General features: G+C 39.0%; 1 long non-coding RNA gene across 5 annotated transcripts in view; it reads left to right on the plus strand.

The window, feature by feature from the left end:
* Nucleotides 1-24,724, plus strand: part of LOC119246206 (uncharacterized) — an 84,991-nt gene that overhangs the window by 27,160 nt on the left and 33,107 nt on the right. For 4 of the 5 annotated variants that reach the window (XR_008552015.1, XR_008552016.1, XR_008552014.1 and 1 more), the window contains 2 exons: nt 17-194; nt 12,200-12,345. This is a non-coding gene — a long non-coding RNA (uncharacterized LOC119246206). The remainder of the gene's footprint in view (nt 1-16; nt 195-12,199; nt 12,346-24,724) is intronic. The other variant, XR_008552017.1, reaches the window with a different exon arrangement.

A 24,724-nucleotide genomic window follows, 5' to 3' on the forward strand; every position in this document is an offset into this window, starting at 1 on the left:
TCCTTCTTTTTTGAAGGCTGACTCTTACTGCATCGTGTGTACAGACCACATTTGCTCTATCCATTCATCTGGGAAGGTCGTGTTTTGTTTTGTTTTGTTTGCCAAGTGTTCGTATGAAAACTTCCCTTGGGAGCTGAAGCAACCAAACCACAGAGAACATAGATAAATCAAATCTGAGTCATACACACTAAGAGGTAAGCTTGGTTAGTGACTTTTACTATCAGACTTTCACACTTGTAAGACTTGGAATTTCCTCAGTTGAAATCGCAAACATAAGTGGTTAGGCTCACAATCTCCCCAACAACCCGTCACCCCCTTCTCTTAGAATTACGGGGAGTCTTCAGCCTGTGCCTATGGGAAAGCGTGTCTGGGAGGCAGGACGCAGGAGCTGCGGAGCCCAGAGCCCTGTGCACCTGCCGCGTGGACTAAGGCATGTGTTAAGAGCTTGCCAGAGAGCTTGAGAACTGGCATTTTCCCCTCAAGTTGTCTGTGCTTCACTCACATGTCCAGAGGGAGGAGATAAGGGGAACGGGGCGGGGCAGAAGGGAGCTGTTGCTGTAGGGAAAAGATGGATGACCTATGAGATCATTAGCGTTAGTAATGGGTTTTCTCATTGGTCTCTGGATTTTTCTCACAGATCAACTTCTCTGCAGATTCTGGCCACAACTCAGAGTTAAAGCAGTTCTGGCTAAAGCAAAACCACGCAAGCAATGCACTCTGTGGTCTGGATGTCGTCCTAATGTGCAGAGAACTAGAATACAAAGGCTCAACTAGAAAGAACCCGTGGTGTAGGAGATTGAATCATGTAGTGTTACTTTCACTTTTTCTGGACTTTGCTTCTTCCTGTGAGCAAATGATAGGCCAGATGGAGAGGCCTGATTTGGACCAGGGACTCGGGTCCTTGTCCTTGCAGGTGCTGCCTTGTCAGCAGCTTCCTTTTTCAGCAGGTATGAGCCGTGGGAAAGCCTTTCCCCTCTCTGTCCCTTTTACTATTGTTGCAGCAACAGAGAGTGAGGGCCACCGAAGGTGGGGCCCTTCCTCTCTTTTCCCAGCATGTTGCTGGGACTTAGACTTAGACCATGTGGTCTCTGGTTTTTTGTTTTTGTTTTTTTTATTTTAAAAGGACAGGCCTATTAGGAAAAGGAGAAAGAAAAGGAAGCACCTGCATAGTCACAGGCGGGCAGGAGAGCCGCTGTTCTCTGTCCTATTGCTGAAATGTCCTTGCCCTCCCTGGCTGCAGGGGACTGCAGGTGTCCCTGGCTTTCTCTGCTGCTTCTTTGACTTTTTAGGAACAGCAGGCACTGTGCTGCTCGGTGGGGGCAAAGGGTGGGTGAGGAGAGCTTAAGGAAATGTCTAGAAGCCAACCTGAAGTGTTGGGGGAAATTTAGAATTTCGCTCTCTAGAGAGCCCAGGCCCAGGAGCACTTCGGTGGTGGAGTCTGATAAGGGGATGCCTGGGGAGCATGGAGGACAGTGACCGGTGTGTGCTTCTGCCCTGCCTCCTGCCAGAATGCCAGGGAGAAAGTGCACAGGGAGGCTCTGCCCAGTGGCAAGGAGGTCAGTTGACTGTCAGTTTTGAGTCAGGTGAGGGCCCTGAAAGATCTGTCCCCACAGGGAGGGCTCAGCTTTAAGAGACAGCTGGAAGCCAAGGTCTTTGTGCTTTGTGTATGTCAACTTGAAGGCAAGAAGTAGTTTAAAACATTCTTAGCAAGTCTGTGTGTGTGTGTGGCTTTAAAAAGTTTATACTCTCGGTTTTATCCCTAAGCATTTGTAATGAAAATTTCCAAGTCTCTAGCAAAGTTCTAAGGCAATTATAGTGAACTCACATATTCCTACCACCTAGAATACTAGCATTTTAAGATAATTGCTTTAATATCGAACCATGTAATTGTTGACGTGGCCATCTATTAACTCATATTATTTTCTTTTTTTTAAGATTTATTTATTTATACAAGCACTGGGTACAGTCAGAAGCGTGGGAGGGTGAGAGAATTCACCAGAGCCAGAGTGGGAAACAGAACAGGCAGACTGGTGAAATACACTGCTGAGGAGAGCAGCGGACATGGCAGGAGAGGTCTGCATGTCATGTGGGACCCTCGCCAGTGGCCGGGGATCGAACCGGCGCTGCAGAGGCTGTAGGCAGCTTCTCAGCCCAGCGCTCAACCGCTGCGCCACTAGGGGAGGCCCCATATTATTTTCTAATGCATCAAAAAATAACTTATCCCTAGATGCTTTTGCATTTTAAGTTCATTATTTGTTATTGTTTTTTAAGTAAAATTTACATACAATGGGTTTCATAAATCTTAAGTGTGTAGTGTTGTCTTTTCTATCTTTTTTTTTTTTTTTTTGAGGTAAGCTGATTAGTCACAGATTAAACCAGTTAAGAAGTGCAGCTTTGAAAGTGGTTGGGAACCATGGTATATGAAGAGGACATTGGAAAAGTCAGCATTTACTAGAACATGAAATGTGTTCCCTTACCACCCCTAGCCCTTCTTTTGGTTCTCTTCCACTTTCCCCTTCACCACACAAATAAGATAGAGAAAAAAAGTAGAGCCGTTGATTGGTGAAGATTTCTTTAGGGTCTGAAAGTGAAGGGCAAGCTAAAAAGCGACTTTAACCTTTTGCCATTTGTACGCTGGAACCCACTTTTCTTCCACCTTTCCTTTTCTTAAGAAATTCATGGAGAGGGCCTCCCCTGGTGGCTCAGGCAGTTGAGCGCAGTGCTGTGAAGCTGTCCGCAGCCTCTGCTAGCTGCTACCGGTTCGACCCTCCGGCCGGAGAGGGTCCCACATGGTGCGGCAGACCTCTCCTGCCTCGCCCACTGCTCCCCTCAGCAGTGTATTTCATCAGTCTGCCTGTTCTGCTCCCCACTCTGTCTCTGGTGAATCCTCTCACTCTCCTGCACATCTGGCCTGTACCCCGGTTCTTGTATAAAATAAATAAATAAATCTTAAAAAAAAAAAAGAGAGATTCACGGAGAAACAGTTGGGTTACAGGATTTCAGAACACATAGAAACCCTCCCTCGATACAGTAGTTTCAGAAATAGACAAGTCCATGGCAATTTATGATGGTGTGTGTCTATATGGAATTAAAGGACCTCGTGAAGTGGCCTATTACATTAGCATTATGAAGGGGACATTTGTTGTGCTCATTAGGGAAGTGGGGGGGGATACAGATGTTGGGTTTTATTTTTTCGTGTTTCACTGGGGTATCCTTACCTGCATTATTGGATTTAATTGTACACCTCTGCTATGCCAGGTGGCTTGAATGATGGTAGTGAAAGCCCAAACTCAGAGTAAGAATTTGTACTGAGTGTCTCTGATGCCTTTAAATGGGAGGGGGGTGGGGGATGGAAACAGAAGAGTTTTTGTTTTGCAAATATTTAGTATATGCATCCAAATGCCAGGGCCTGTTGGTGAAAAAGAGAACTCTCTAGAAGAAGTGTGCAATTTACTTAAGATGTATGTATGGGGGCCTCCCTGGTGGGTTAAAGAAACAATGCTATCAAGCTATCTGCAGCCACTGCAGCACTAGTTTGATCCCCTGCCAGGAGCTACCCACATGGTGCAGCAGACCTCTCCTGTTTCTCCCGCTGTTCCCCTCAGCAGTGTATTTCAGTAGATCTGCCTGTTCTGCTCCCCATTCTGTCTCTGGTGAATCTTCTCACCCCCCACACCTCTGGTCTACACCCCAGTTCTTGTATGCATAAATAAATAAATCTTCAAAAAAAGATGTATGTATGGGAAAGGTCAGGAAGGACCAGGAATAGGATGTATAGAGCCGGGCCAGAGAGCAGACAGTGGCTGGCAGGCACAGTGGCTAAGGAAGGTTTCTGGAGGAGCATCTGCTGTGAAGAAGTTGTTGGTTATGGATGGAGAGAGAAAGGGGAAAGAACTTGCAAGGTCCCTGTGGATTGATTACAGTAGGGATGCTTTTTCCCTTCAATTTGCAATAATTGATTGCAGATTTAGGGGAAGTCTAGGCAGATAATATTAAAATAATAACTTGGGTCAGTTGTATCAGACCTTATTATTTATGTATTTCATTAAAAAATTTATTTTGTGTATTTTTACATCATTTTTCATTTTTTGCACAATGTATGCATTTTCATCTTGGTTATAGTCCCCTATACAATTCCCACTCCCTTTGTTTTGATCCTACTCCCTTCTTCCCCCGCCGTAGTGTGTCTCTGGTTTATATTGCTTGTTGATTTTGATTTTCACTTTATTATAATTAGTATTTTTCCTGGTCCCTTATTTAGGTTTTCTAAATTCCTGTTATTTCATTTTTAAACAATATTTGCTTCCCCCCATCCCCTCAGGTGCAGTCCCCATAGAATTTCCTTCACCAGTGCACCTGTGCACCATCACCTCAGTCCCCTGTGCTCCTCCCTCCCTCCCTCTGATTCCTCTCCCTCCTCCTCCCCTGCAGGATGTCTCTGGTTTATGATTGTCTGTTCTTGCTTTGTTGTGTTTTGTACTGTTACTATTTTTTTACAGTGATGTCTTATTTGGTTCCCCTATATGTATCAGACCTTAATTGACAGATAATTTTTTTTTTTGTCTACACTCAACTGAGTGTGATGATCCAATATTATTTTAAAGATTATGGCAGGCCAACCAAAGTTGCAACCTTATGAGAATAGCATGCATCATGGAATATTAAACATCCACTGACAAACTGTATTTTTTCAGCAAAATGATTTGGGTTACAAGTAGAATTTTAGAATACATCCAACTGTCATTTGTTTTTGTCTATCTTAAGTATCTTCCCTCCCTGTTCAGGTTCTGTGTGAATTGACAGATAATTTTAAAAGGCCACCACAGTCCATAGTTTCCTGTATTCATTCCCATGCCTCACCTTCAAGTAACAAAAAATCATACCAGGCTAGGGCCTTTCATCACAAGAAAGAATGGGACCTATTTACTGTTCATTGTTGAATCAAAGAAAGAATTCGTGTGAGCTGTTTCTATGTAAGTTTATGAGAATGATGATCTCAAACAACACATGTGGAATACATTGTTAATTTGTAGGTTAAATACAGGTGTCACCTTTCAGGAGAAGAAATGCGACCATAAAGAGTTGTTGCACTCTTTTTATTAATGGGAATCTGATCACTGTTTTAACCACAAAACAAAAATAGCCCGGCAGCATTTCTTGTGTATAATTACTCATTTTCTTAAATGTTGCAAAATATCGAAGGGAAAGGAAAACCAGAAAGAGGGGAGGGAGTTGGTGGTTTAAAAAATATAGTGACTAACTCACTTGTACTGACTAATACCAGTGAACTCATAATGAGTAACAATAGTGAATTCGGAAAGGATATAAGTAGAAGGAGAGCTATTTAAAGGTCGCTTTAATACAAAAGGCACATGAATTGGCCACTAGTAAGGATTCCCTCTGGGAAATTTGGAAGTAGTTCAGTTCACCCTTTCAAAGTTCTGTCTCTCATTTATCTACGGGAGTCATCTTGTGGGGAGTTAAGAGTTCTTTCAAGTAATGCTCTTTTTCCACTTACTTCCTGGGGGGAGTTCTTGGCAGATGAGCTTGCTTTGGTCTTGCATTGAAGAAATGCCATAGGTGTCCAGCGGTAAGAAAGAACAACCAATTGACTAAAAAAGGGTTGGTGGTGATATTTGTGAACCGGAAACACCAGGTTTGTTTGAACTTATTTTTAGTTTTTGTTTCTAATCATGTTATAAAGGTATAAGAACTGACCAACCATCCTTTGCATAGACCTGGGTTCTCTCTTTTTTGAAGTGAAAGACGAGAGCATGTAAATAGAGCAAAAATACAACTGACTAAAGTGTGCTCAGACAGGATAGTCTGTTGTGGGCTCTTCAATTATTTGAGTGTTAATCAGAAAAAATGTTTTGTTTTTAACCTTGTTGAAAATATGTTTGAATGTTAATTTCTTTTCCTTGAGACTCCTCTTTAACATCTCTTAATCCTGGGCCAGACGAGGGGCTTTGTTGGCTTAGTGTCTGCCATATTTTTGTTGATATTGATTATTGGTTGGTCTTTGTCCCCATTAGACTTAAACTCTCTAAGGACAAGAATAGCATGTGAGTTATTATTGTAATACTAACACCTACCTAACTCAGTGCATAGCATGTAGCAGGTATTTTGCTGTTCAAAGAAATAGGAAGATCATGAATCACACATTAAAGATGGATTTATCTAGCTATCTATTTTGGGGATTGTACCGTGATTTATGATTTTTTTTTTCCAAAAAAGTAGCAAACTCAGCTAAATCTAGGACATACTGGATATTAGAGTTTTAGCTAAAATCTTTACATGAGCTTATTTTTCCCCTTTTTGGGTCATTCTCTTGTTATTTAGAATTTTCAAGGACTTAGGTCACTCTTAAATTATAAATTAAATACATGCGCATGAATGATAATCTCTAGCTCTATTCATATGGGTAAGGCTTTGTATAAATAATTTTCCCATTTGGTATGATAAAAAAGAAAACTACGTACATAAATATCAATGGCATGAATAGAGAGGACATCCTCAGGTTTTTTTGGTGTAGATATTATCTGAAGGTCTTTAATTAATTGAGTGGGATATTTATTTAAATAAATTTGAGTCCTTAGGCAAGTTTATAAGTAGTTTTATTTTTAAAATTTTTACTAAAGCATATGTTGAGTTTCCCTCAGTTTAATTTCTGCAACATAAAAAGTACATCTTTGCCATTAAAGTTGGAGATAGTTTCAGTAATTTGTCTTAAATGTAGCATTCCTTTTTCCAGAGTTAGAGGTACTAAGAGCAGATTCACATAATACTATCCCCTCAAAACTGTGGTTAACACCACAGTTGAGAACACCAAAAAAACCTTACTATGGAGTAGGTGTTATATTCAGGGAAAATTTCATCTAAAAATTTTGGTTTTCACAATCAGAGCAAATTGTTCTTAAAAGGAAGCAGCTTTTAAAATCCAATTTGGTGATTGTATTCTTTAGAGGTTTTGATGGTATATGAGAATGAGAAATAAATGTAGAAAGAAGGATTTATTATGTAGACATTTGATCTAAGATTTGCATCAGGACTTTGGCATGGCACCTTAATCTAAATTGAGGGTGTCTCCAGTTTCAGCGAGGGCCAGATGTGATAAGTATCGTTTCTTTTATGTAGAATTGCTATTTCCAGTTCGTTCTGAAAGTACTCTAAGTGCATATTCTGTAAAATTCAGAGATCGAATGTTTTCCAGTCTTCTTTAAGTTTAGAACTTTGGAAATAGGTTAGTAACCAGCATGACTTGTTTTAATTTTTACATGTAAACAACGCAAATGAATTTAATCCTTTAAAAAATATCCTTTTAGCACTGTTTAACATATCTTCCCTGAAATGAATCTTCAGAATGGAAGTATCTTAGACTTACCCTTCATAGAGCAGGGCAAGCTGAGGGGCAGAGATGACAGGAATATTTTACAAGGAGGTTATTGAATGGACCAGGAAATGCTGGAGTTAAGATTTGAGTGCAAAAGCCAAACCACACTGGAACTGGTAGATTCTTAGCTATTTGGTTTTAACTTAAAAAGGAACCTAGGTCTTCAGCTTTGACATTAGGAAAAAAAGGAATCTAGAAGTTATTGAATAACGGACCTTCGTTTGAGCAGTAAAGATCAATTAGGTGTTCAGCATCATCGGAGTCGTGAAAACAAAGTAGAAAGCATTTGTTCATTCCTTGTTCAGAGTTGCTCTCTGAATCTCAAATAGATTTAAAGTGTGCGGGAGGATGGGATGTTTTTAATGTGGGTCACCGCTGACGGTTTGCCTCAAACTGTGGAGAGATGATATGATACAAAATAAGGGCTCAATAAATGGGTTGAATGACTGAATTCATAAGCTTTACCTTAAAATTCCGTAATGAAAATGAAGCTTGAACCCTGATAGAGAAGACATTTCAAGAAAATAAGGCAACATTGTTTTATGCAATCAGAGTCATATCACAGAATCTGTTATACAAAGTGATGGTGCCCAACGCGGCTGGAAAATAACCTGAAGAAAAATTTCTAAGAATTACACTGTCCATGCCTGAGGGGAAGAAATCACATATGGTCCAAAAATTAACACCAGTATGAGAACAAAATACTACTTTAAAAATAAACTAACAGGGCCTCCCCTGGTGGCACAGCGGTTGAGCACTGGGCTGCTAAGTTGTCCGCAGCCTCTGCAGCGCCGGTTCGATCCCGGTTAGATCCCCTCCGCCGGGGAGGGTCCACATGGCGCGCAGACCTCTTCTGCTGTGCCCGCTGCTCCCCTCAGCAGTGTATTTCGTCAGTCTGCCTGTTCTGTTCCCTGCTCTGGCTCTGGTGAATTCTCTCGCCCTCCCGCGCTTCTGACTGTACCCAGTGCTTGTATAAATAAATAAATTAATCTTTAAAAAAAATAGATAAACAAACATAAAAAATGAGCTTTAAAAAAAGAAAAAATTTCTGTCACGTGATGGATGATGGACTCCATGAAAAGATGTGTCTCTGGTCACTGAAGAAAACAGGGTGCCACCTAGTGGATTCATTTCATTATTATATATTGCATTAAACACTATCTTAGGGACATTTGGGTTCTTAAAAAACGTAAATTGACTTTCTTTCTCAAAGAGTGTTTTTGTAAACTTTTTATTTTGAACCAACTTTACATTTGCTGAAGACGTGCAAAAAGAGTACAGAGAATTCCAGTACACCTACCCCCCAGCTTCTTCAGCCTTGCATTGGTGGTGTACATTTATCAAGACCAGGAAATTAACATTCATGCAAAACTACTAACTAAAATCTAGACTTTGTTCAGATTTCACCAGTTTTTCCACTTATGTCCCTTTTCTGTTCCATAATCCAACCCAGGATCCTACAGTACTTTTAGTCATCATGTGTCCTTTAATGTCCAATCTGAGACAGTTCCTCAGTTCAAAGAATATTTATTAAAAAATATTTCCCTAGGGATTGTGGCTGTTGTAAAAATACATTTGATAATAATATAGGAGACTTAGAAAATTAAAAGGCAGTCATAAAATAAGAATTTTGATCTAGAAATAATTATCCTGCTTGTATATTTCACTTGTCTTAACCCTCCCTCCCTCCAAGTCTTTTAAAATAGCCCTTTATATTTGCAAAGTGCTTTGTAAGTTTTACTTGTTTTGAAAAGTAGTGAGAGTCAGGAACTCATCTTTAATAGTTTTCTTATTTTACTTAAAAAGAAACTAAGCCATGGGTGAGTTTTTCTTTCTTTTTTCTTTTTTTGGCCTTAACTTGGAACAGCAGTCTCATGACAACTAGTAGGTAGAAAAAAGGGCAACAAATTACATAGCAAGTGAGAAGTAAACCTCATTTTGCCAAAGTTTTTATTATGATAGTAACTGAAAATTTAAAATGAAAGACAGGTCTTCTAAAACTATACTGTCTAATCAATCAAACGTTTCATTCTTTTAAAGTCAGTACTTTAAATGCTTGCAAAGGCTCTGCAAGATATTTGTCACATTTAAATGTATTATATCTCATTCTTTAAAAAGTAGTAATTCAAACTATTCTGAGATTTCTAAAATAACTTAGTTTTTGTATGCTGAAACAAATAGTTCAACTACAAAATATTTTTAAAAATACAATGGACTTTTTAACATCAATTTTTCCCCCCAGTTAATACAATGATTTGAAGAATCATGATTAAATTTAGAAGATATCGTATGCGAAAAATGTGAATAATAAAATAGAGACAGTCTGAGGCGTACTTGATTGGTTTATGGCTTCATTACCCAGAATATTGTTTTTTGCATTGACCACAGTGAACTATAGTACCTGAAAGCAGTGGAAGGGCCTGGAATTCCCAAAGGGGATACAAGGTTTCTCTTTAGGCGCTGCTCCAAACCGACCTTTTTCAAGTCAACGCCAATGTGGTGATGCTACATAAAAAGAAGACTGCTAAACATAGTGGGCTGGCATGGCGAGGGCCTCACTTGTCCATCAGAGACATCCTATTTGGAAAACTCCTCATCGGATTGGTGTTGGCATGAGGAAAGTGTGAATGGGTTCTGGTTCCAAGATGCCAGCAGTCTTCTGCTGTAGTCTACCCTTAAAGTAGCCAAGGTACAGAGGCTGTGGACCTTGGGGAAGTCGGCATGTTTGCTTTCCAGAATGCCTCTCTTGACTGAGAAAGAGAAACATGTTGCTTTTCCATAAGCTATAATTGGGCCTTCTACATTTTTTTCCTCAGTGCATGTTCATTTGTTTTTACCTATGTTAATAGGTAAAGTTGAAAGTTAAACATAAATAGAACTGCCAATTTTTACTGCAACCTAGGGAAGTAGAGAAATGAGTTTTTTCCGGTATTAGGAACCCACCTCTCTTTGCCTTTCTTCGATCTACTGCACAGAGTGGGGAGGGGACTTGAATTTTCCAGTCACCTGGTGCCTTAGTTGCTGACAGGAATACATTAGCACGTAATATTTATTCATATAATTGTGACTGTTAGCTGTTATTACTTTCAGGTAAAATATTTGGAAACTTAACTGAAGCCTTCGGGAGGTAATACCTAAAAGCCAAGGGCTTACCATATTAAGCTTGTGAGCATTCAGGCAAGAGAGCATTCAGCTGCTGCTCAGTGGCTGGCCCTGTCAGCGTCTAATCACATGAGAGACATGCAAAGTAAATCTTAGAAAAACTACTAATTATAAATATGGCCTCTGGAACACAGGAAGCAAGCATTTTTCAGGCCTATGAATGAAAGGAGGCTTTCCAAATGAATCCATTTATGCAGTGTACTTGATCATATTACATTTTGTGAACTGAACTTCAGAGCTAAGTGAATACATTCGCAAGGAAATGGGAGAAATAAAGAATTTGCCTGTTGAGAGAGACTTCTAGAAATTTTTATATCTGTATGTTCATTTGAGACTGGACCCTTGCGGAATAATTTTTACATAAATGATTTTTAAGTTAATGTTTAACAGGTTTGTGATTATTTTTCATGAACCTTCATATTTTATTTTAACAACTTGAGTTTATCATTAAGCAGTTTTAACAACATTTTGGCTCCCTTTACATATTTCCTGAAGTATAAATGGAAACATTTATTGGTTCTTCTTCCTGTAGTTGTTTATAATTAACAATTACTTTGTACTTCTTGGGCGGACCTCTTCAAAATGGTGGATGTTAAGGCCTTTGGAAGAGTCTGTATGCTTAATGACTACTAAATTTTTCTCCATTTTGGAATTGATGAAACACTCACGTAGTCTAACTAAATACCCCATGCTTTTAAAATAGACTGGTCTTGGCTACACTTTGTTTTCATGACTTTTTCCCCCATTATTATTTGAGAATGTTACTGAATGAGGCCTTTGATGGCATGTTAACTTGATTATATTTCTACATATTTTAAAAGTATATTTGATCCTTCCATCATCAGTACTAAGTCAGCCCACTCTTTTAAGCCTACGAATTTCTTTGTCTACATCTTGCACTCAGTTATGGGCTAAGCAAGAAGGTTGAGATTAGTTTGCCACACTAGGTCCTGGGTAAGCTATTGACTCAGTGCTGCGCTCCTCTTATGTGATTATAACAACCACGTACTTAGCAACAGAGTTCCAGTCTGTAAGTAGGTTTCTTCTATCTTAAGATGGGCTTTGGCTAATATGACAGAGGTTTGTGGTATCTGGGAGATGGATGAAAATTTGATTCAAAGGAAAGGGGGAAATGTGGTCTGTCCTGTTTTAGGGTGAACACAGTGTCTAGGAAATTTTCTTTTAAGTCTACATTAACTCATTGCGTTCTTTTAAAAACCGTGGTCCTTTTCACCCTTCTCAGGTGCCACATATTATTAGATTTATTTTATTTATTTATGCATACAAGAACTGGGGTCTAGGTCAGAGGTGCGGTGGGTGAGAAGATTCACTACAGACAGTGGGGAGCAGAACAGGCCAACCTACTGAAATACACTGCTGAGGGGAGCAACGGGCAAGGCAGGAGAGGTCTGCTGCGCCTTGTGGATTAGTTCCTTGGCCAGGGATCGAACTTGTGCCCTCAGCGTGGCTGGTGATAGCATGATAGAGCTGAGACTAACCCCTGCGCCACCAGGGAGGCCCAGGTACTATATATTACAAGACTCGCCTGGCTTAAAGGGAAGCAGCAGTGATTGCTGTTTTTGGAAGAGAAACATAGTATTTTAAAGTTCCATCTATTCATCCTTCCCTGCTTTTTTTCAACAGATGGACAAACTGAGTCCTGAAAGGTTATAATATCCTTGAAGTTACACTAAAACTAAAATAGCACATGGCTCATCTAGGAGGTAAAAATGAGAACATCTTTGACTTGATTGGCGCCCTCTTGAAGAGAAATGCTTTTGCTCAGCTTGGTGAGTATTGACCTTCTGTGATTACACACATCACTTATGATTTGAAAAAAAATGTTAAACTTAACATTGAAAAAATACATATGTTGCTTTTAAAATGGAGGCTTTCAGCAGCATTTAAATCTATCCATATGTTAATGGTTTAGGCCAAATTAACCAGCCAATTTCAGCGATTTTTTGGGAAAGCTTAGGTATATATTCACTCGAAGTTTCTGTTAAATCACAGATTGTAGAAGCTATTTTCAAATGGCCTTTCATTGACTGGTTAAATTAAGGATGCTGCTGAGGAAGAGGTCTTGGGCTCCTGATTTGGGCTAGTCATCCTTCTCTGGTGCTCCCTAGGCTCTGCCTGCCTTTCACCTGCCTCTGAAGCTTTACGTGCCTTGTGTCCTGAGTGCTGCTTTTTTTGTGTCCATCTATCCCCAGGTAGCTGGGGACAGTCTGTTGGAGTGGTGATAAATTATTTCTGCCCATCAGAGTTGGCCAGTATAAATGTGAGTTTGAAGCGGAAAACAGAAAAAAAAAATATATTAGAAACCAAATAACTGGGGACAGAGGGCAATACAATGGATGTTTGGTTTGATATTTCCTTCCTTGCATATTAGTATGAATAACAAAATAGCGAATTTTCAAAGTGTATATTTTGAGTTTTGCAGATTTTTTTTGGTCTAATAATGAGATGATATATTTACTCCAAAAAAAAAAAAAAAGAACACCACACTTTTTTTGAAGTTCCACTCTATCCCAGACTATACTAGGTGCTCTGGATACAGCAGTGAACATATATTACAATAAGTGTTATTTTTATCAAGCCCTAAGATAAAACAAGCAGCTTTATCTGTATGTATTTCATCATGTCTTTTTTCCCCTACTATCAAGATGTTGAAATATAGAGCCCAAGATTAATTATTGTCATTTTTCCATTGACTCAAAGAATTACTCACCTAACAAGTTACTTCTGAGGTTACTTAGCCAGCTCATAAGGATCTGGGGGAAATGATAACCTAAGCCATTCTATTATTAATAATTTTCTAGGAGGGAGATTCCATTAAGCCTTTGTGGTAGCTGCTGCTTTAGATTCTTACATCTGTTGGAGTGGTGATAAGTTATTTCTGCCCATCAGAGTTCGCCAGTATAAATGTGAGTTTGAAGCGGAGAACAGGGAAAAAGATATAAAAAAACCTAAAATTCTGTATCTTTAGCCAAAATAACTACAATCAGTGATTTAAAATGATGAACACAAAACCTAATAAGCAGGTAATTAGATAGATACCTGCTTGGATTCAGTGTGGCCTGACTTCTATCCACTGTGGTGATGATGATCTGACAGTTACTTCTGCTTTTTTGTCTCAAAGTATATGGTCAGTTTATACCATTTCACAGCGTGGCTTAGGAACTTGCGGGGACTTCTCTTATAGTTTTCCCCGTCACCTCATAGGCTCTATTCTTCATCTAGAATTGCATGCCTACTTTTTATTGTTCTGTAGATCATTGGTAGAAAGGAACCTGGCTTCATGTTACTAGAAAATTTTCAGTTCTTGGGCTACAGACTTGAGTCTATTTTATTAAACTCCCCCATGGGCTAATTTGTAATCTGCTGAGCTCACACAATGGCCATGCTCACCTCTAGTCTCAGATTCCGTGATTGTGTTTATCTCTTGAAAGTATAGCGGGAAATCAGAGACACTTTAATGCTTCCGACATGAGAGTGCTGGTTGTGGGAAAAAATCTCTCAAAGGAATAACTTGTCAAATTTTTATAGAAGTTTCCCATTAAAAGTTATATTTATCAGACTGAGATAAAGTTAGAAGCTTTATCTGGGCATGTTTCTTCATGTTCTGTCTTCACTATCAGGCCATTGAAACAGAATCCTACATCCATTCATTTCCTGCTCTGCAGAACTACTCGAGGGCCTTTTGGGCTCCAGAGTTAACTCCCCTACAGCATCTGGGTCATGCTTGGCTTGAGACACTTCACAACGGCTCGTTCATGCCTGTCCAACAAAGAACCCGTGGTTAGACTCATTGCTTCTTTCAATGCCCATCTTTTTGTGTAGTTCTCTGGTATACGAATGTGATTCACTGTCATGTACCTGTTTGAGATTGTGCTTCATGAGTAGGGAAAAAGCACTTTGTAGGTTGCAGACTTAACCAAAATGCCAGGTCACTTAACCACTGAAGCTTACAGGCGGCAACGCCCCAATTGTCCAAGGTGGGATTGCTATGACTGGTGTTGGTGGTGGTGGGTTGTGTGTGTCTTGGGAAGGTTTTTTTTAAGGCACTATATTTACACGCCTTGTATGTCTCCTTAGTAGCTCTATCCATCGCCATGTTACCTATGTAATTGTTTAATGTAATTCTCATTGAAATTGAATTCCATGACGACAGGAACTGTCATCACATTGCCTCACATATATATTAGCTGTCCAGTCAGGAAGTTTTTATATGTTGTGTAAAGAGCACTGTGCTGGCCTTGGAATATGGGCTCCAATCCTGTTTTTCTCCTCAACAGGGTATTCAACCTTAGACCAGTCACTTCCCATATCTAGACCACAGTTTCCTCATATGTGAAATAAGGGCATGGGCAGGGAGATTCATAAGGTTGCTTTTGGCTTTATGAGTCTCAGTTTGTGTCTGACTAAATGGAGGAAGAATTGCCGCCAGTCTGTTGGATGGCACAACTTTGTTTCCAAACCCAGTCTGACTCCATTGAAGTGCCCTGCCTTAGGCTGGGAATGACTGGCCCGTTGCCTTTGAAAAGAGACCATGCCAGAACCTGAGTTACCTCCTTTGGGACAACCGAGGGCAGTGTTTTCCAAACTTTTTCTGTAGCAGCTGAATTCTCTTCAAAATAATAAAATAATTAAACAGACTTCTCCTTATGTGTGGGCAGAAATCATGTCAGCACTTCATCTGTGCCTGTGTATTTGCTGCATGTAAGATGGAAGGACCCCAGAAAGTGGTTCAGGCAGTTGTTCTGGTTGGAGAGCGGGGTGAAGACCCTGTGGCCTTCCCTGGCCAGCTTGACACTTAGATCTGACCCTACCTCCCTCACCCACCACCCAGCCTTGGTCTCATTTCCAGCTGCACAGTCACCAGCTCATTTCACAGAACATTTCAAATCCTCTGCCCTGACTAGGTAATAGGGATTTGGATGACTATAGTAACTATCATGGCGTGTAACAGGCTTATCTCAGAAGATAGGAGCCTGAAGTGTACCCCATCAGGACTCTCCCCTGAGCCCCTGTGAACCTCCACTTCCCTGCTCCCACTACCACTATCTGATTACTACCAAGAACATTGGAAACGTCTCTGTGATAATTTGGAAGATTCTTGATCAAATTCTTTTCTAATCCAGAGGGAAGCAAACTTGAGAGTTCATAAGAATTTCTTAGAACAAAGCACAGGCTACCAAAGCTCGTCTCAGGTGAAATTAATAACCTGGACAGTCGTAATTCAGATGGTCTTGCTAAATTATAACAAACACATAAGGAGAAGTAACACCAATTTTAGACAATCTCCTTCAGAAGAAGGAAGACTTTTGAACTTATTTTATGAGACCAGCATTTCTCTGATACCAAAGATGGTAAAAAACGGAACAAGGACAAACCCACAGACCAATCACTCGCATGAACATGCCAGTGTATTGTCAAATTTATGTGTGTAGAGTTGCTACTAATAGTCTCTTCTTTAATCCTTTTACTGTCTATGGGATCTACAGTGATATCCTTTTTTCATTCCTAATATTAGTAAGTTATCTTCTCCCTGCTTTTCCCTCTTGGTCCTGCTGTAGAGACCTAGCGATTTTATTGATATTTTCAAAGAACCAACTTTTGATATCGTTAATTTTTTTTTGTTCCTTTTTGCCTTCAAATTCATTTATTTCTGCTCTTTGTTATTTTCTTCTTTCTTTTTATGTATTTTGTTCTTCATTTTCTAGTTTCTGCAGGTGGAAACTTAGACGTGCTTAGACCTTTCCTTTTTTGAATGTAAAAATTTAATATCATAAATTGCATCACACATTTTGTTATGTTGTAATTTCATTTTGTAAGTTCAAAAATTTTTTTCACTTGAAACTTTCTCTTTCACCCATACATTATTTAGTAGTCTTGTGTAATTTCCAAATATTTGGAAATTTTCCCTTTTGTTGCTAATTTCTAGTCTAGTCTAATTTCATTATGATCAAAAGACATACCTTATTTGTATTACTTCCATTCTTCTAAGTTTGTTCAAGTTTTATATTTTAGGATGTGATTCATCTTGGTGAATGTTTTATGTGTACTTTAAAAGAAGGCATATTCTGCTTTTGTTGCTTTGAATGTTTTATAAATAGTAAATTCAATTGTTTGGTGGTATTTTGGTGTATGCTTCCAACTGTAATTTTATATTTACCTGCTTCTCCTTTGAGTTCTGTTTTTGCCTCTTGTACTTTCAATGTCTATCCCTGGACACAGATACTTTTAGGATTATCATGTCTTCTTGGCAAATTGACCCTTTCAACATATGTAATGTCCTTTTTTATCCCTGGCAACTGTTTTTGTTTTCAAGTCTGCTTTGTCTGATATAAATATCGCTATTTCAGCTTTCTTTTGAACAGTGTTTGCATGGTATACTTTTTCCATCCTTTTAGTTTTAACTTACCAATTGATATTATAATTCAAGTGAGTTTTTGTTAGTATATAGTTGATTGATATATTTTTTATCCTCATAGTCACTGTCCTTTAATTCATATCTCTAGACCATTTGAGTTTAATGTAATTACTGATGTCCTTGAATTTATGCCTACTGTTCCGTTGCTTTCTGTTTATTCCCTCTATTTTCATTCCCGATTTCGATATTTTGCCTTTGGAGTTATTTGGGTATTCCTTAGTGTTTTGTTTTAATGGATCTCTTTGTATATTTTCAGTGTCTGCTTTAGGGATTATAATAAACATACTTAACATTTAATTTAGCATCAACATTTTACCATTTTATTTATTAATATTTTATACATTTATTTTATACATTTTTACATCATTTTTCAATTTTGCACAATGTATGCATTCTCATCTTGGTTATAGTCCCCATACAATTCCCACCACCCTTGTTTTGATCCTACTCCCTCCTCCCCCACTGTAGTGTGTCTCTGGTTTATAGCTGCTTGTTGATTTTGATTTTTACTTTATCATAATTAGGTTTTTTCTTGGTGGAGACTATACCACTGTTTAGGTTCTTTTGTCTTTTATTATATTTGTCTTAAATGTTACATTTGCATACATTGGGAACCCCATATGTTACAATTTTTGTTTTCAACAAAGAACTCAAGAGAAGTGTTTTAAGATTTACCCAGATTTCCATCATTTCTGTTGCTCTTCATTCCTGGTGTTGCCAGTTGCCTTGTGGTATCATTTTCCCTTTGTCTAAAGAGTTTTCTTAGCTATTGTGTTAGAGGAAGTCAGCTTTCAATAAATGACCTTGTTTTTCCTTCACCTGAGGGTATGTATCTGTATTTCACCATCATTCCTGAAAGGAATATTGGCAGGATATAGCCTACTGTGTTGACAGTTCATTTTCCTTAGGTGCTTTCAAAATGTGCCATTTATCTTCTCCATGCTATCTAGTGAGAAATCTGTAGCTACTTGAATTTTTGTGCCTTGTAGATATTGTGTCGTTTTTACCTCACCACTTCCGAGCACATTTTTCTTTGGGTTTATTCTTGATGAGGTTCACGGTGCTTTTTGAATTTGTACATTTATGTCCACATTATGTCTGTGCTCCTTCTCTTCCTGGGACATCCAGGACACAAATGGCAAACCTTCTGTTATTGGCCCCCCAGTACTTCAGGCTCTGTTGTTTTATTATCAGTCCTTTTTTCTCTTTACTATTCACATTGGCTAATTTCTGTGGCTCTATCTTCAAGTTCACTGCTTTAAGCCCATCCAATGTGTTTTCATTTCAGTTATTTTTCAGTTCTAAAAGTTCTAAGTTATTCGTTATAGCATTTATATCTTTCTTCAGATTTTCTATTCTTCCGTAGACTACTCATGATTGGTTGCTGGAGCATTTTTTTTAAAGATTTATTTATTTATACAAGAACTGGAGTATAGGCCAGAGGTGTGGGAGGGTGAGAGGATTCACCAGAGACAGAGCAGGGAGCAGAACAAGCAGACAGACTGAAAACACTGCTGAGGGGCGCAGCAGGTGAGACAGGAGAGGTCTGCTGCGCCATGTGGGTATCTTCACAGCGCTGTGCTCAACCCCCTGTGCCACTGGGGAGGCCCTGGAGCACTTTTATAATAGCTGCTTTAATATCTTTGTCAAATAATTCACACATCTGTGTCATCTGGGCATTGGCATCTGTTGATTGTCTTTTCCCATGCTGAGTAATTTTGAATTTTATCCAGGACATTTTTTTTTTATATAAGACAGTAGATCTTGTTTAAATACCGTGGAGAATGTTGACATTTTTGTTTTAGCAGTCAGTCAACTTGATAAGGTTCAGAGAGCCAGTTCTTACCTACCTTCTGTGACCTGTGGGTCAGTTTTCCAAGCCTTGGCAGTGCTGTATGGATGTGTCCAGTGTGTGCATCCCCCAGTGACCAGTATCAGATGTAGATGGCTTAGTTCTCCATGTCTCGGGTGGGCTTTTTAGGATGAGATCTATACCTGTGGGTGAGCCCAGGAGCTCAATTTAGAGGGTTTCTTTCTGGAGTTCCCCCCCTCTCCATGATCTTTCTAGTACCTTTCAGCTCCATCAGTCTAATTTTTTTGGTCATTTAGTCAGAGGCTTGGTATTTCATTACTTCGTTCTGTGGTCTACTTCCTCAAATAGGCCCCCACACTTGGGGTCCATCCCAGAGACCAGACAGCCAGACACTAAGAATGGTGAGGTTTGTTGCTATCCTCTTGGAATCACAGCTCCATTGAGCCCAGAGGAAAGTTCCAGTCCTCAAGTACTGTTCCTGAAGGCTCCCATTGCTGGAGTCTGCCTTGCAACTTGGGGGCTATGGCTCAGAGCACGAAGAGAAGAAAAAATGGGGGATTTTTTTGAATATCAGAAATCTCCCTCCTGCTCCTGGAGCCGGAGCTCACAGGGCATCTCTTGACTCCTGATTATCACCCAGTGCCTGCTGACAGTGTGTTGGGTTCAGGCTTGAAGCATATTGGACAGAAAGTAATGGTAAACTAACTCATTGCCAGTTTAGTGGCATTTTGAACTCTGTTCTTAATGTGCCTTCTGCCTGTTTACTTTTCAGAGTCCTCAGATAGCCACTCTGGGCAGTCTCTCCAGGTTTTATGAATTGGCTTCACTGAGAAAGACTGCGTGGAATGTGCTTGCTCCATCTTATGCAGACTGGAACCTCTGTGCCATTTCTGAATATGTAGAATAGTATGAATCTAAATGGTGGGTGCATTAACTGCAGGCATAGTGTCACTCTACCCAGCTTTACATCTTGCCCCCCCACCCAGTTGCACATTTTAGGAGGAAGGGGGGATTAATACTGTCAACCAATAGTGTTATTTTCATCATCTGATGAAGCATTCTTTCTCTCTTGACTGTAGCTGTCACTAGATGAGGGGACTATTTTCTCTCATTAACCTGTTTAGTAAAATCACTTTAGAAAGTTTCTCTTCAGAGACAAGTTATAAATACACGTCAAAGAGTCTAAAATTCTTAGACCATTTAGAAAAGGACCTTGAAGAAAAGCTGATAAGAATCTGAATACAACAGTGCCCTCTCTGCTACATGAAGTAGTTACTTAATGAAGACTTTTGTTGTGCATATTTTTCAGTGCTGCACTTAAGATCCTGAATGTTGAAATGTGCTTATAATTCCTGGAGAAGTGATTATTATGATAATAGTTAAAATACTTCAGTAAAAATCAGAGAAAGACCTTCTGTGAAAATGCAAAATGAAGTTGTAAAAACCTCCCTGAATAGCTAAATGGTTAAAGGTGTTACCAGGGTGGTGAATGATATTCAAAGACCTGTTGTTCAGGAGGGGTGGGGAGCAGGAAGCTCTGTTGGTGTTAGAGGAGAATGGAATGTTTTAGGGAGTGGGGGTTTGTCATTTCCAGGAGCTGGGCGGTAGCACGGTGGGAAGGTCTGGCTCCAGCTTGAGCCCACTCACAGGATGTCAGGGGGAAGTGTGACTAAGGTCACGGCCACGCCACGTGGTGGGCCAGCTGGAACCGGCACAGGGGCCTCTGTGGCCACACATCCTGAGTTTCCATGGTCTAATGCAGTGGGCTTGAAAGCAAGGGTGGATGCAGGATGCTGGCTGGGCGTGCGTGGGCTGTATGTCTTAAGTGACGGTGGGTGGAGATTACAGCATTTCATCTGCTTTTCCTTTGACACCTTTTAAAAATACAACCCACGGTTTTCAAGGGTTTATGCCAATGTCTGCTAGAGGGATCTTAAACCCTTTAGCATTCTTAGGAGCACAAGGAAAATTTTTTATTTGAGTACCATTTGCAACAAATATGGAAAATTAAAATTAGGTTAAGAATTTGGAATGCTGTTGATATTAAGCAGTTTATTGGGGGTCATTTTGAAAGCCTTTTAATATGGTTTTACAATCTCTCCACATCCTATATTGTTAAAACACTAACAAGGATGTGAAACAATGATACTGCAATAATAATAATAATAACAAAAAGATCTTAACATATCTGAAAAGGACACATACATTTCTCACATTCATTCATTGGAGAAAGGCTCTTCAAGATGTTGCGCAGGTTGGGTTTCAGTATTTCAGCAGCTTTATGGTGTTTTCATGCAGTTTGACAGAGTGTATATGCACTTAGAGAAAATGGAATGTATTTTTAATTGCTGGAAGAACACGGGAGAGTACATGTCATATTTCAGCTGTGATTAATATTTTGCTGATGGTTTTCCAACGACATGCCATGTTAAACTCTGCTTCTACTTGAACAATGTCTAGTATTTCCTGATTGTAAGAAAGTAAAAGTTTTAGAAATTGGTCTAGAATTCTTATCCTCAGTCCACTAGAATTTGAGAAGGTCTCATATCAACATTGCTCATTTCTTAATTAAAAAATTATTATAAAGTATTAATCTTTTCCCTCCCCCAACAAATTTTGAATAATGCTTTAAGGAAAGAGGAAAAGGATTTTGTTTAGATTATTTGGTGGTTTGAATTAAAATCATTTGAGTTCAAGAGTCACCATAGAAACTTGGGTAGGAGGCTATAAATACTGTATAGGTTGTTATTGTTCAACCTTGTTGAAGGTGCTGTGTTTTTAAGACCATGCCTCCTGGCTAGAAATCCTTGAAGTGGAAAAAAAATATTTCCTTTAAAGTGCTAAGAATTATATAGTCTGGTGTTCTCCTTAAACATTAAAAGTTGCATTCTTCCTACAGAGAGAAAAAATAGAAGAAATCATAATCTGGTATTATTTGGAATGTAATGCATATTCAAAATAAGTTGGCTTACTTTTGAAATAAAAGGTAAGGGACAGGTATCTGTGTTAGAAGCTACAGGCTCCTTAACAGAAATGGAAAATGGGAACCAACTTTTCTTGAGTGCTTGTTATGCACCCTCTTGGAACCATAACCGTAACAATACCATATATGGTTTGTTTTAATTTTCACAACTCTTCATTGAAGCAAGCTTATAGATTTTAAAGAAAATTAGCATATAAGTATTGGTGAGTTTGGCTTTGGTCTTTGGGGGGATGATAAGAAGGAGGAAAGGGTACACAGATGGGTGGGTTTGGGGACTAAAAACAGTAGTACTCCATTGAGGATGACTTTTCCCCCACGGGACATTTGGCAGGTCTGGAAATATTTCTTGGTTGTCACTATTGGGGAGTTGATGCATCTAGTGGGTGGAGGCCAGGGATTTGGCTAAGCATCCTACAAGCTACAGGATACTCCCCACCCCATAACCAATAACCTGCTCGCAAATCTCAACAGTGCAGAGGCTGAGCAACCGTAACTTAAAATTAACAAACTATGAAAAGAAAATAATGTCCTCCCTGCTGAGATGTATGAATGAAAATTTAGCTTGAGTCATCCATCTTGGCAGGTAGCTAGATCTAAAGATTATTTCTAAAGGAACGTTCCTATACTGCTGGTGGGAGTGCAAACTGGTCCAACCACTATGGAAAGCTGTGTGGAGGTTCCTCAGACTACTGAAAATGGAGCTACCATATGACCCAGCAATACCACTCCTAGGGATCTTCTCAAAGAATACAAAAACATTAACTCAAAAGAATACCCGCACCCATTTGTTTATTGCAGCACTATTTATAATAGGTAAGACTTGAAAAATAGATGACTGGATCAAGAAATTGTGGTACATATATACAATGGAATACTATTCAGCAATCAATAAAGATAAACTCATGCCATTCGCAGCAACATGGATGGAGCTAGAAGGGATTACGCTCAGTGAAATAAGTCAGAAGGAAAAAGAAAACTATGGGATGGTTTCATTTACAGGAGGATTATAGGGGAACCAAATAAGGGATCAGGGAAAAAGTAATAACAATAAAAAAACACAACAAAACAAAAATAAACAGACAACTGTAAGTCAGAGACATTCTGCAGGGAAGGGGGAGGGAGACAGATCAAAATGAGAGCAGGAAGAGCACCAGGGACTATGGTGATGGTGCACGGGTGAATTTGTAGTGGAAATTCTATGGGGACTACACTTGATGTAAAATATATATAAAGAAAGAAATTAATTTAAAAAATAATGATTATTTCTTGACATCTCAGTGAATTCACTATAGCTTTGTAACCTAAAGGATATACATGCAGTTTCTGGGTTTCATTACTTTTTAAGATTCACATTCAGTGTACATGTTTTATTCTCAAGCCTGAATTCTCATAATTTTGGTTTCTTCCACTTTCATTCCATCTTTCCATCATGGATGAAGCAATTACCATTTGACCATTCTGCATGAAGCATACTTTTGTCTAAGGTATTTAGAGGCTGCTATTAAATTTCCCCTGAGCTTTAGATACCATCCGTCAGTAAGGAGTGCTGCAGTATATTAGCATTATTTAGATTGTTACTCAGCATAAGCAACGGTAGGTTTGCAAAGCCAAAACTTAGTGCACTCTAAGGATACAGCTTTATTAACATCAAGTGGCATTAATATATGGTTCCTGTTAAAACCTTTAAGTTCTACTTTTAAGTGTTTAGCTTATGCCTGGGTAGAATGACTTATAAGGCTTTGGCAGTTTAGAGATCCTATGTTTCCATGGCCGTCGAAATGGGTTCCCTTTTACAGCATTTCAAGTGGTCATAGATTTGGAAAACGTAATGTAACTATACTATCTGGCATAATTCTTAGACACATTAGAAGACTACTAATTTAAATGTCAGAACACTAAAATCAATGGAGAGGTGGAATGGAGTTCACACAAGAGAGGAAAGCGGAAATACTGAGAAAGGTAAGGTTTGTGAAGACTGGAAAGAGTGTCCCATAAACCAACAGGGTTTATTCTGCATATCTGAGATATTTCTGAGCACCTAGCAAGTGTGAGTTCTTTAGATAGGCACTTGGGGATGCAGTGAGTGAGAAAGAATGGGATTTAAACAGAAACTGAAAGGGCATATGGAGGGAATAACAAATACAACAATTCTAGGGTGCTGATTTTGTAAAATTTGAACATTTTCACATAGTCCGGGGAGAAGACCAGATGTCTGCTTCTCAGTTTTATTTAGGAAGTGTGCTTTAGTTACCTGGCAAAGAAATAATCTAAATGATCTCTGCCCTCTTAAGATTGTATTTAAAGAAGATGTTACCACAACCTCCACCAAGGGAAAAAAAAGGTATATGGGTATAAAATAACACACAAATGGAGCTATTTTCTCAATTATAGACATTGAATTTCAATTAAAAATAAACAGTTCTCCCCATATTAACTTTAAGAGAATATGGAAGATGTACAGATTTTTGTTAATGTGGTTCACTGAATATTAACCTTTCATCTGCTAGCAATTTAAATTCCACAGAAAAATACAGAACTACCTAACCATTTAAAAAATATTTTAAGCATAAATCTCTTGGGCTGAAAAAAATGTACATATTCTATTGCTTATCTATTTTTATACTGATCTTTTAACTTCCTGAGGTAAGAAATATACTGAAAAGAGTGGTAAGTGACTTTCACTTGTCACTTACCACTTGGGGGAGGGTGTCTTTTTGTTGGTTTGTTTGCCTCAATTTTAATTTTTCAAAAGAATCTTTCACAAATTTTTCAAAGTTTGACCTGAGTTGTGATGTTATATCTACTTCTAGCAGAGGACTCTGAGAGAGAGACTTGCATTATAATACCAATTTTATTAACTTGTAACTGAGGGAGGAAACGGCAATGGTAGGGGGGGTAGGTAAACCGAGATTGGCGATAATAATCTTTAAAACATTT

This window comes from Talpa occidentalis, unplaced genomic scaffold (genome assembly GCF_014898055.3).
Source record: "Talpa occidentalis isolate TD23 unplaced genomic scaffold, MPIMG_talOcc4v2.1 talOcc4.15, whole genome shotgun sequence".
NCBI classification, from domain to species: Eukaryota; Metazoa; Chordata; class Mammalia; order Eulipotyphla; family Talpidae; genus Talpa; species Talpa occidentalis.